Genomic DNA, 14287 nt, shown 5'->3' with positions numbered 1-14287 from the left:
TTCCATTCCAATGGGCTATCTCTCGATGTGAATCAGACTTCCGAGAAACCTCGATACATTTTCTGGCCACTGCCAATGGAATTTTGACAAATATTGTTTCATGCTAAGGACAACTTCATTTTAGGTCTTATTCCCCAGTAAGAATAGTTCTGGGTTCCTGTAATTTGCTCTAAGAGTTTCCCCAGATCTGCCCAAAAGAGACTTACCTTGGAACATGCCCAAGTTGATTGTAAAAAAGTTCCTATCTCCTCACTGCACCTAAAGCATTGATCCAAAATGTCTGATTTTAATTTATTTAATTTTTGCAGTGTGAGATATAACTAGTGCAAAAAATTATATTGCACCAATCTGAATCTTACATTTATTGTGTTTGTCATACAGTCCCGACATAAATCAGACCAGCTCTGATCACCAATACTTTATTTAAGTCTGATTCCTATCTCTGTCTAGACTTATGTAACCCCTATTTAGGGATTCCATTTGAAATATATTGCTGAAGTAAATTTCTTTGTGTTTCCCTTTCAAATCAGAGTCTCCACATCACTGCGCTTTGATAGAATTACTTTCAGGCCCAGTTTATCCTTTAAATATGCTCTTAACTGAAAATAGCAATACAGTACTTGTTTTTTAATTATTCAAATGACATAAGTTGCCCCTGCTCATAACAATCCTCATTAAATCTGATCCCTTTTCGGGACCAGGTATCTAAAATCTTACTACTCATTGTGAAGGGTATAAAGCTATTCTGAGTCAGGTGTTTCTGGAGGTAGTTTCCCCCCCCCCCCCACCCCCCCTACATTTATTATGCTCCAAATATTAATTATATGTTTTAACCAGGAGGTTTCTTTCTCACCAGATATTAATTTTGATTCCCATTTATATATAAAATCCTTTTATATCTTCTCTCCCACTTTATTCAATTCTTTTTTCACCCATTAATGCATCTCTTTCCTCAAATAGGGAGGTAAGAAATTTAGTCTGGGCTGCCCAATAATAATTTTTAAAGTCTTGGAGTTGTAAACCTCCAAGCTCATATTTCTATGTTAATATTTTCTATGGAGACTCTAGTCATCTTACCTAGACATTTTCTGACATGTTTATTTAGTTCCTGAAAAAACCTCTGAGGCAATGGTATGGGCAGTGATTGAAAGTGATATTGTACTCTTGGAAATATATTCATTTTTACACAATTGACTTGGTAGAGACATCCCTACTTATTATATTCTTAAGTAGAAATATCCCAAATTCTAAATTCCATTTATGTATCAGTAATGCTCAATCTCTAATAATTTCATGGTAAATCTGTCTACTATTTCCATTTTTTGACCATCAGTCTTGAATTAATTACAATATTTAAAAATATAGACCAATAAAGTGACAGAAGAAATCAGTATTTTGCCATACTTTGAAGTACTTAACTTCAGAAATCAAAGCCAAAAATTATGTTTACCTGCTTTGTGATATTAAGTATTTTGACTGCTATCGAGATCTATTATCTGCAGTCCAAGGTCCTCTGATCTTCTAAATATAAAACCAATTCCACAGTTTGTTTTGAAATAAATTAGGAGGACAAAGAACTCAACAATTTGATAGAACTATTTGGAAAAGTACTTGCCATTGAGACAATTGTACCAATACAGGTACACAATCCTTTATCCAGACATCTAAAATCTGGAAAGCTCCAAAATCTGGCAAGTGGGGAGAGAGTCAGCAGCACGAGTCGGGCGGGCAAGGGGGGGGGGAAGAGACAGCAACGCGAGTCGGGCGGGTGAGGGGAGGGAAGAGACTGGCAGCGTGAGTTGGGTAGGTGAGGTTGGGGGGGGGAGATGGCAGTGCGACTAGAAAGGGGTAGGGGTGGATACTCAAGTGGTTTTAAATCTGTCTTTCCGAAATCTGGAAACATCTGAAATTTGGAACACACTGTCCCCAAGGGTTCCGGATAAAGGATTGTGTACCTGTAGTGTATAAGCATCAGAAATATCATGCAGGATACTGTTGGCACTATGGTTAAGTGAAAAAACACACAAATGCTGGAGAAGCTCAGCAGGTCAAACAGTGCCTTTATGTAGCAAAGGTACATCACCAACGTTTCGGGCTTGAGCCCTTCATCAAGTGTTGGGTAACATGAGAGATGTCTGAACAAAAGGGGGGGGGGTGGTAGTGAGGATGGGAGATGATGTGGAGGGGAAGGACCATAGGAAGTGGGGGAGGAGTCTAGGCTAGGTAAAGAAAGAAAGGATGAAGGAACTGGAATGACTGGGGGGGGGGGGGTGGTGGGAAGCAAACTGATTAGTGGAATGCAGTGAACTCATTGTTCATGCCCTGGAGTTGGAGAGTGCCCAGATGAAAAATAAGGTAGTGGTCAGGGTTGGGTAGTGTGAAAGGCCATTGACAGACGTGAGCTTGAGAGTGTGACTTAGAATTGAAATGGTTGGCTACAGGGAGGTCGCTCTTGTTGAGGACAGAGAGGAGGTGCTGGGCGAAGCAATTTCCTAATCTACGACCGGTCTCTCCGATGTAGAGAAGGCCAAAGAGGGTGCACTGGATGCAGTAAATGAATTCTTTGGAGATACTGGTGAAGTGTTGCTTCACTTGAAAGGTCTGTTTGGGACATCGGACCGTGGTGAGGGAGAAGGTGTGGGTGCAGGTATTACACCTCCTACGACTACATTGGAAGGTGCTGGGGGGGAAATGGGTAGGGAGGGATGAATGCATGAGGGAATCACGGAGGGAGCCATCCCTATGGAAGGCTGATAGGGGAGGAGAAGGAAAAATGTGTCTGGTGGTGGGGTCCCGTAGTAACCGCCAGAAATTCCAGAAGATGTATTGGATGTGAAGGCTGGTGGAGTGGTGGGAGAGGACAAGGGGGATTCTGTGTTTATTGTTTCTAGGGGCGGGGAGCTAGGGCAGATGAGTGGGGAATGGAGGAGATGCAGGTGAGGGCTGAGTTAATAGTGGTGAACCTCCAAAGAACTCATTTACTGCAACTGGTGCACTCTCTGTGGCCTTCTCTACATCAGTCACAAATTAGGAGATTGCTTCTACCAGCACCTCCTCTCCACCCGCAACAAAAGTGACCTCCCCATAGCCAATCATTTCAATTCTGAGTTACACTCTCAAACTCACATGTCTGTCCATGGCCTTTCACACTACCCCACCCTGACCACCCGCAGATTGGAGGAACAACACCTTATTTTTCGTCTGGGCACTTTCCAACCCCAGGGCATGAACATTGAGTTCACTGCATTCCACTAATCAGCTTACCTTTTTCCCCCCTCCCCCCACCTTTACTAGTCATTCCAGTTCCTACTTCCATTCTCTCCACCTAGCCTAGACTCCTCCCAACTTCCTGCAGTCCTCCCCCTCCATCTATCACCTCCACCCTCACCACCCCACCTTCCCCCTTTTGTTCAAACATCTCGTGTTCCCCACACCTTGATAAAGGGATAAGCCCGAAATTTTGGCAATGTATCTTTACCTTTGCTACATAAAAGCACTGTTTGACCTCCTGAGTTTCTCCAGCATTTATGTGTTTTTTCTCTCTTTCACATCTGTGGATGTTATTCATGAAATAGAACAGTTAAAAGAGGAATTGTCTGAACATATCAGAGAATATTTTTGTTACTAAATTTAATCACACTGTAAACTGTTTCTTTTGCAACAATTACATTTTATCATTTCATTCAGCAGGTTAATTTTAAATCCTGAAATTAACCATATATGCCTGGAAAAATGTCATATCATTAAATCCCAAATTTTTGAATTCAAATCATTTAGTTAAAAAAAGCATGGAAAAGGAATTGGTTTGAAAGTTACAAAACAATTTGTTATGGCTGGAGTTTTGAAGTGGAAGTAATTTTATTCTGTATATCATCCTTTGCTTTACCTGATAATGTTTCATGCTAACTCCAGCAATACCTTCTTCAACACTAACAATTCTCACCTTGATTAACACAAAATTCACATTTTAAAAATGTTTAAAACCTCATTTTTGGTACAATCTGTATTATAGCAACACATGTAACTTTAACAGACACATTTTCATTTCAGTGCTAATTGTGTATTTATTGAACATAATTGTCTCTAATGTTAATTTCACAAAGCAATCAGCACTAAGTAATAACCCAGTCTTTTAGTGTGTCTCATCAGAACAGAAACCATATCTGAGTCGAACACAGAGAATCAGTGTCTTTAATAATTGGAGTTTCACATGAACTACATTCAGACTGTCAAAGCACCTGTCAAACCACAGATGAGATTAAATGTCTGACCTCCTCATCCCTAACATTGCCTCACAAGAGACAGTTCTGTCACAAGCTCTGCCATTTTGCTTTCCAAGGTGTTGTAAAGGGCGACCTCTGATACATTTCAGTGTTGTTTATTGATTTCTGACCCAATGGTTAATAGTTTTCCCAGTCCCTCTGAATGGCTTTTGTAAGCAATAGGGTTTGTACATCTCTAGAATCAATACCTTTTATATTTACAATAAAATTGAAACTGCCTCTTCTGGGGGCGCAGCATCTTATTTGTCATCCTTCTGCAAGAGAAAACTATGTCATTATCTGAATTAAAACATTTATTTCTGATTAAGAGAATGTCCTATCTCATTAATTTCTCCATTTCCAATATAAGGAGAATAGAATCTTATTGATTTCTGCAGTTTTACAGATCTACAGTGCTGAGAAGATAATTGAGAAGTTACCCAGAGTAAATGAACTTTCAAGGCTCTCTGCTTGGCTGATAAGTTCTAAATTTGAAGTGTTTTTATGAAGCAAAGGTTTTAATTTTGTGACAGGCTGCAGCAGCTGAGTAAATTGGATTAAGACTAGAATCTCCTGAGCAATGCCCCAGCAAAAAGCAGAAGAGGTTGATCCCTCTGGACAGCTTCCTGCAGATTAACACTCAGACGGCTTCCAAATTACTCATCCTTGGAACTCAAAGTAACTTCAGGGTGTTTAAATTAGTGAAACCATGGATAGCAGAAGTGACTTTTGACTTAAAGTTCCCTTTTGTCTAATCTTTCATTTGCACTTAATGTAGGGATTCCAGTCACTACAATGACCTAGACCTTCAAATCCACTCCAACATCTGATTATACTTTATTAGAAATATGAGATTAAATAAAAATTGCATTTAAGCCTTTTGTCTGTAAGTTCTCCACAGAGGAGATGAACATCTATTTGTTTACAGCTACATATCTACAGATATAACAGATTCCTGAAAATGTAAGGATTCAATATATTTGAAGATAAATTAGTTAGGTCTGGTTAACACCTGATAAGCAATGTGTTTAGGTTGACCTTCCAATATATAAGATTTCTTTTTAAATACTTTATTTTAATTTTGTGGACAGCGGGCATCAAGAAATAACCATTACTTAAATACATAAATCGGAATGAAAAAAACTCAGTGGTACAAGTCGTCCATATCTCCAAACAAATCCCATCCCCCCTCCCCCAAACAAATCCCCGAAATAAAGAAAAAAGAAGTAGATAAGAAAAAAGAGAACAGAAAAGCAAGGAAAGAGAAGAAAGAAGGAACTGTCAGGATCTGGTATCCAGTTCAGAGGATCTAATTCTTTTTCTTACCTAGATCTCAAGTAGGGGAAAGAACCAGGTTGAAGAACTCAGGAACAGATTAAGTGTCCCTAAATATTCAACTTTGTATTCTGCGAATGTGGCTGCCATACCTGCAAAAACATATTATACTTCTTCCTTAAATTGTAAGTAATTTTCGCCAGTGGATCACATCTATGCATTTCTGCTTCCTTTGGGCTATATCCAGAGGGGAATTAGACTTCCAAGTAACCACAATACATTTCCTGGCCACTGCCAATGCAATTTTAAGAAATTCTAACTGGTACTTCGACAGTTTCATTTTGGATCTATGTCCCCAATATTTCCTAGGAGAAACAATTCTGGACTTTGTGGTAATTGTTTCCCAATAATTTAATAAAATTCTTAAATTTTCCCAAAGAGGTTTCACTTTAGAGCATGACCAGGTGGAATGTAAAAAGGTTTCTGTTTCTTCACTGAATCTAAAACATATATCCAATAATTTAGAATTTAATTTATGTAATTTCTGCTGGGTAAGATATAGCTGATGCAAAATGTTATATTTCCCCAATCTATATCTTACATTAATTGTATTGGTCATGCAGTCCTGGCATAAATCAGACTAGTTCTTATCACCAATACTAATATTCAAGTCTGATTCCCATCTTTGTTTTGATTTATATAGCTCCTGCTTGAAGTAAGGAATACATTGCAAATGTAAACTTGTGTTCCCCTTTCAAATCAGAATCTCCATTTCACTGCCCTCTGATAACGTCATGGTCGGGCCTAATTAATTTCTGAAAACAACCTCTTAATTGAAAGTAGCATAAGATTGCGTTGTTAAGAATATTATATATATTGTTTAACTGCTCAAATGACATTAGTTGCCCTTGCACATAACAATTTTCCACATACCTGATCCCTTTACGGGACCATGTACATAGAATTTTATTATCCATTGTTAAAGGAATTCATCTATTTTGGGTCAAGGGCATTTTTGGAGATATTTTCCCCTCTTTTCCAATTAAATTATTAAATTTGTACCAAATATTCAAGATATGCTTTGTTAAAGGTCCTTTCTTTCCACCAGAATTAGATTTAATATCCCATTTATGTACAAGATCTTCTGCTACTTTCTCTCTAACTTTGTGCAGTTTAATTTCCACCTATGAAGGCTTGTCTCTTCCACCAAAGAGGGAAGTGACAAATTTTATCTGGGCTGCCCAATAGTGATATTTAAAAATTGGGAGTTGAGAACCCCACTCCCCACCCCCCACCACCCCCCCCCCCCCCCACCCCATATGGTATTTCCAAGTTAATTTTTCTATGGAGACTCTGGCTAACTTACCTTTCCAAAGAAACTTCCTAACTAACTTATTCAGATTTTGAAAACATTTCTGTGGTAATGGTATTGGAAAAGTCTGAACGAGGTAATGTACATGTGGGAATATATCAATTTTAATACAGTTAACTCTTCCAATCAAAGTTATTGGAAGAGTTATCCATTTATTTAAATCTTCTTCAATTTTTTAAGCATGGTAGTAGTTCATTTTATATAAATTTTTCAAGTCATTATCCATTTTGATTCCCAAATACTTAATCCTATTCTTTGACCATCTAAATTGCATAATTCTTTGACAATTTGTATAATCCCCATCAATTAGTGGCATTACCTTACTTTTATCCCAATTTATTTTATACCCAGAAACCCGCCCATAGTTTTCCAGTTATAAATGCTACTTTTGCAAAGAAGTTTCCGGTTCTGTCAGATATAGTAATACATCGTCTCCAAACAGACTAATCCTATGTTCATGTTGGTCAACCCAGAACCCCTTAATGACTGGATCCCATCAAATAATGTCCGACAAAGTTTCTATAGCTAATGCAAAAAGAGCCAGATAAAATGGACATCCTTGTCTGCTAGATCTGGATAGTGGGAATGTTCGTCACAACTCTACCCTTAGGTTCATTATATAGGGCTCAAATCCAGTTTATAAAGTTTTGACCTAATCCAAATTTCTCTGGTAATTTAAATTTTTAAAAATCCAACCCCAAACTATAAAAACCTTTTTCCACATCCAAGGCTACTGCCACACTTAAATCACCTCTTTCCTGGGCCAAATTAATTATACTAAGCAATCTGGTTACATTGTCTGCTGATTCCCTTTTCCTAACAAATCTTGTTTGATCCTTATTTATCAATTTTGGCAAGAATTTCATCAATTTGTTTCCCAAAACCTTGGCTTGTATTTTATAGTCTGTATTCAACAAAGAAATCAGTCTATATGATGACGGCTTCAATAGATCTTTATCCTTTTTGGGAAATACCATTATTTTTGCTTTTGAAAAAGAATGCAGCAAGGTATGTGATCCAACTGCATGATTCAGAAACTCCATAAAAAGAGGCAATAACAAATCCTTGAATTCTTTATAAAATTCCAATGGAAAACCATCCGTGCTGGGAGATATATTAACATGTGATGAATTTAATACCTCCTCTATCTCCAATTGAGTAAAAGAAGCATTGAGTTCCATCTACTCACCAGATACAAATTTAGGAAGACCAATTGTGACAGACAATCATTTATTTTATTAATATCTCTTTGAGATTCGGATTTATATAATTTGGAATAGAATGATTTGAAAGCCTCACTAATTTTCTGTGGCTTATAAGAGATTCTATTGGCTTCTGTTTCAATTTCATTAATTGTTTTTGAAATCTGTTCTGTTTTTAGTTGCCAAAATAAGACCTGTGAGCTCTTTCCCCCAGTTCAAGGTACCTTTGTTTTATTCTCATTATTGTTTTCTCTATTCATAAGCTTTTTATTAAATAAGTACTCTTCGTTTCTGTTCTGAGCTCTTCAACTGCAGGTCATTCTCCAAATGATGTATCTCTTGTTCCAATTTATCTACTTTCCTCATGTATTCTTTTTTAATTCTCGAGGTATAACTAATTATTTGTCCCCTTAAATAAGTTTTAAAGAGTCCCATATAGTAAATTTATTGCAGTAGAATGACAGTTAGTCACACAAAAGATTCCAATATGTCTTCTTATAAAGTCACAAAATTCATATCTTCTCATCAACAATGGGTTGAAACATCATCTGTATACCATTCCCTGTTTATCAGACATAACAAATGATAATAATAGAGGAGAATGGTCTAACAGGACTCTTGCCTTAAACTCATTTTCCATGATTCTATCCTGCAAATTCCCTGAGAGTAAAAATAAATCTATCCTGGAGTATGAATCATGTTTATTGCAGTAAAAGGAGTAGTCCCTTTGTCTTGGATGTAATTTCCTCCAGGTGTCCATTAAATTCATCTCTCTCATTGAAACTAAGGTGCCCCTAGCCATCCTTGTTCTGAGCACTGCTCTTGCTGATTTGTTCAAAATGCCACTAGTATATTTTCATGTGCATCCACCAATTGAAAAAAAGGTATATTTTCTTAATATACAAGAGTTCTCTTTTCTTTTTCACAGGGTTGTTTAAACCATTAAGATTAATACTAACAGACTTTACCATATTTACCATTATTACAGATTATCATTATGTTAATTTCTGTTATCCTTTGACCCATCTATCCACACTCTCTCCCTAGAGATCAAAATGTCCCTTCCTTCCTCAGCTGGATCCAAATCTGCTGACAGTTTCAATAGAAAAAGATCAAGTAGAAGAATATACAGAAATAGAAAGATTTAGATATTTTCATATCTATAAATAAAATAAAATCAAAACAAAACTTAAATCCCCCTATAAGTGTTGAGAAATAAGCCCAAAACACTACCCAACTTAATATTATGGGTTGTGACTAACGCACAAACACATATCTGGTGTGAAGAAGTCAAACCCTGAGCCCCAAACCCCCCTCCAAAAATTAACATTGTACAAGTATTGATTTAGTTTCTTATTTACAAGAGGAATATTTCCAATCTATTACAATGATTACATACAAATGTAAAAATAATATTATTGCCATCTACTAAGTTCTATCAACCCTAAAGTCCAGCAGTTGATTAACAAAGTCTATAGCACCTTTTGTATCCATTAAAAAATCTATTTTCACCATTTAGTATCATAATCTGCAGGGTGGCAGGATGGCATAAATCAAAGTCATAATGCTTTTTCCACAAAGAATTCTTTATAGGGATAAATTCCCGTCTACGTCTCAAAAGTAATATGCTGATGTCCGGGTAGAAGAAAATCTTTCCCCCTTTATATTTGAGCGGTTCCCCCCTTTCCTCTGTTCCTGTGACCGCTGCTCTAAGAATTTTCTCACGATCCTGAAATCATAGACATTTAATCAACACGGAACAGGGCTTCTATTCCGGAAAAGGGGAGGGCATAAGTGATCTGTGCACTGTCTCTATATCAATGTTTTCTCCCACTTTATCCTGTCCCAAAATTCGAGGTAGACAATCTTGAAAATATGTAACAGGGTCAGCACCTTCAATTCCTTCTTTAAGGCCTACAATTTTAACATTGTTTCTCCAGCTAACATTTTCTAGAACATCGATTTTGTTCCAAAGTCTGAATTTTTCCTGGTTCCAAATGCTAACATCTTTGTCCAAACTTTTCCATTGCTTCTTCATATTTCTCTTCAACAACATTAACTCTTTCATTTAATGATTCTATAGCTCCTTCCATCTTCATCATTAGTTTTAAAATATTATCAAGTTTCTTCTTTGTATTTTTTTGTTTTGAATCCAAAGCTCTTAAAACGTCTTCTACATTATGTCTAAACTTAATTTTCTTTACCTTTTTCTTCTCCATTGCTCTGGCAGCCTCTTCCACTTCTTCTGCTAAAGTTGATTCTTCCAAACTCTCATCGGAGTCGCCATTTTGTGATGGTCCTCTTCTTCGATTACTTCAGACTTTTGCAGTCAATCTGTTGAATTGCGCATGCACACAATTATGTGCCTACACGCTGAGTCAAAGGTTCCCCCTGCAGCTTGTTCTGTCACTAACACCATTGACGTCGCAGCACTGGAGCCAGGAAAAGACATTTCCAATTGAGAAGTAAGAGAAACATCATCTCCAGGTTTCTTGCTATGTGAGGGCCTTTGCTCCCATATATCTTCCCTCTGTTGACGTGTTCCAGAGGCTGCCAGGCACATCCTGTTCTTCTTTGAACCCATTACTAAATAGGTTCAGATACCATTTAGACAAAGAAAGTTATAAAAAAGTTGTACGTGAAACCTTTTTTTAACAAATTCCAGGAGGGCTGAGAGTTCACGTCCAATCTCTCACCACATCATGTGACTCCCCCTATAAGATATAAAAATTGAGCAAAACCAAAGTGATGGGCAATCAAGTGACTCCACAAGGCAGTAGATTGGAGTCAAAAGGTTTTTTATTAGGTTAGACGTTAGCTGGGGCTCAGAGAGAATCTGGCCTGGATCTGAGCAGGACGTGATCTGGGGTCAAGGTCTTGGGTCAGGACCTTTATTAGGAAATCTCCTGGGAGGGGTCAGAGGGAATGAAGGGGGGGTCCAGGACAGTACATACAGTTATTACAGTGGTGTAATACCTTATACCACCACACAAAGAACACAATAACATTGAAAAATACGAGAGAAGTTAAAATAGCTAAAAACCTTCTTCATGTACAGCCCTCCCTTATATATTTAGTGGATCTCACTATGTACTGCCTTCCATTCTCTCTCTAAAAAAACTTCAATACATCTTGAAATAATAGGTTAAATCAAGATGCATTGATGTAAAACAAAAATGAATTATTTTATTATTATTATTATTATTATGATTTCAAACTTTTTGTTTGCATTCCTTTAGATTTCACTGCCTCTTACTCCCATTGGCTTTTAAAATTCAAATGTGGTGACATTGAACAAATAACTCTTGACTTAATTTCTACATCCTTTTACTTTTTCTGACCGTATTCTATAGTCTTTGGCCATTCACTCATGTTTCTTGTTAAAAAAACAAAGCTAATGAAGCCTACCATAACAGAACCACTTCAGATAATTACTTGTCTGGTTACAAATTTGAAAATATGAACATTGAAAATAGTAGATTATTTGGTCCTCCCTTTGAGCATGTATAAAGATCATTGCTGATCTATCTCAATGCTAATGCTCATCACTATCCCTATTTCCTTTATATTGAGGCATCTCTTGACTTCTATTTTAAATAAACTTGATGCCTGAGCACCCTGAGTCATCTGGAATAGAGAATACCAAAAATTCACAACTGCTTTGCTTGAAGAAATCTCTCTTCATCTGAATCCCAGATGGCCTGCCCTTTATTCTGAGACTGTTACCCATGGTTCTAGATTCCTCAGTATGGGGAAGCATCCTCACTGCATACAGCTTTGTTAGAAGTTTGTAAATCTGTTTTTATTCGCATATTTTCTGCAATATAGAAAGAGGCCATTTGGTATATTTAGTCATTCTGGCAACTCAGAGCAATGCCATCAATTCGATTTGCCTACTTTTTCCATACAACCCATTCTCTCTTCTACTGCACCAATTCTCCCACCATCAACTAGGACTTGAAGTAATTGACATGGGCAATTAATCTACCAACCAGCATGTTCTTGGAATGTTGGTTGAAAAAAGCTATAATTACAAATTCTTGGAATGTTGCTTGACAAAACCCATAATTACAAATTCCATAAAAATGGAACTGGAGGCTAGGTTTAAATGTATGTTGCTGAAGCTGTAGTCAACCTGTTGTGCCACTGTTTTGCCCTAATGAGATCTTCCCTCATTATCCTGGAGCAGCCATTTTCCAGTTTCTTTTTGGCTATGGCCCCCTTAAGATTCTGCTTAAAGTTTGTGGGTCCCCCTTCCCTATGAAGTAGTCCAGTTTAGTTGGTTTCTTCCATACCGACTACATGAAAGACATAAAAATATTTTATGATTTCAGTCTGCGCGCCCCCCCCCCCACTAAATGTGCTGTGCCCCCTGGAATGGGGGCCATATGACTCCCATTGAGAATGGCTGTTCTGGAGAATATAGATCTAATCTACTCAATTTCTCTTTAAAAGGTAAATCCAACATTCTGGAAAACCATCTCGTAAATATTAGCTGCCTTCCCTCTGGCAATTATATCCTTGTTCAGACAAGGAGGGCAAAGCTGTACTCAGCACAATATAAAATATAAATATGGGATAAAGCAACTTGGGTGTACAAGATAATCCCTTCTGATGGACTCAGCTCAAAACCTGGATACATACAACTGTGATAATATTGATTTTAGGCAGTGGTGTGAAATATAAAATCAGCCACCAGTCTCATATGTCTCAATTTTTATTTCCATTGAACTTATCAAATTTAGCTCTTGCTTTTGAGCATGAATTAATTTTGGGAAGATATGATTCATAATTGTAAACCTTACTAATGTGGAATTCTGGAATAACAACAAATGTCAGTAGGTTTAATGTTAGTATGACCATAAGACATCATTTAATACAGTAATTCAATTTATCTCAAATTTCAATCACAGTTCCAGCATCTGTCTCAGTTAGAAAAGTTTTACTGATATGGATCATTACAAGTTTGGACTTGCCTATAATTTCCTGCCAGCCCATATTGCATGGGAACACTAACATTTTTTGATTTACACACAAGCATGACCATTAGACAAACTACTAAGGATGGTTTGCATTCATAAAATCTTATGAAACAAATAGTGAACATTTGGGAGAGGGTAGAAGATAATTAAAAATAGTTATTAAGTAGTTTTGTATTGTATAGTAATCAATAAAAATTGGTTAATAGAAATTAGATTGGAGATTGTGTTCTATAATATTTTAAATTCATATTTACAGGTAATTTGAGAGGAGAAATAGCATAAATTTGAAATAATCTTAGAATAACATTAATCAGATGAAACAAAAAGGGAGATAGAAAATCATCCTCAATTCCATTTCAAGGTGATTAATGCAGTGATTTCTGTTTCATGCTACTTCCTCTGATGAATGTCTACTCTTCAGAAGATAAAGGCCTAGAAACTGGATTGGTCCACAAATGCATAAATTGAGCTTCTGTTTTAATTTTCATCAGATTGAAAAGCTGGGGATATCTGTGGAGTAGCCTCAGGGAAAGAGTGTTTCAAGTTTACATTGCTGGCAGCAGTTCTCAGATGAAGTCCAATAATTGGGAAGAACAAGAAGAAGTAAGGAAGCAATGTGGTGTGACTATATGGAAATATTCCTTTAGCTTCCAATTCCATATTCTCGCTGTATTTTACAAAGCACACCATTTTGCTGGGGCATTCTCCAGTGTTCTATTTAATGTGTCAATTGGATTGAGCTCTGGGCTTTTTTAGAGGTGTTAAAACAGATCTAAGATCTGTATTGGCTAATGTAAAAGAACTATGGCATGACATTGCAATGAATAGTGCATGTTACTTGCACATTTATGCAGTGAATCTTGCAGATGCCATGTTAATAAAAGTGTAAACCCTATACATCTACTTGCAGAAAAATTGAGTCCAGCAAATCAAGTCATTAATTGGCATGCAATGCTAATATGACATCAGTGCTGCCTTTTTGGTGTGAAAGGCCCAAGCTGTTGCTCTTTATTCACATGTTGAGCATTTATTAAATACTAGAAAGTGTCTGGAATAAAAAAGCTGGGGAGGGAAGAATGGGCAGCGGGAGGGGTACAGAGCAACAGACAAAATGTGTTAATTGGATATGGATGGGATACAGGAACGAAGAAAGATGAAAATTGACTGGGGGAGGGAGGGGTTTGTTTGGGCCTC

The sequence above is a fragment of the Narcine bancroftii genome, chromosome 5 (assembly GCF_036971445.1).
Source record: "Narcine bancroftii isolate sNarBan1 chromosome 5, sNarBan1.hap1, whole genome shotgun sequence".
Classification (NCBI taxonomy): Eukaryota; Metazoa; Chordata; class Chondrichthyes; order Torpediniformes; family Narcinidae; genus Narcine; species Narcine bancroftii.
Note: the sequence above shows the minus strand (reverse complement) of the source record.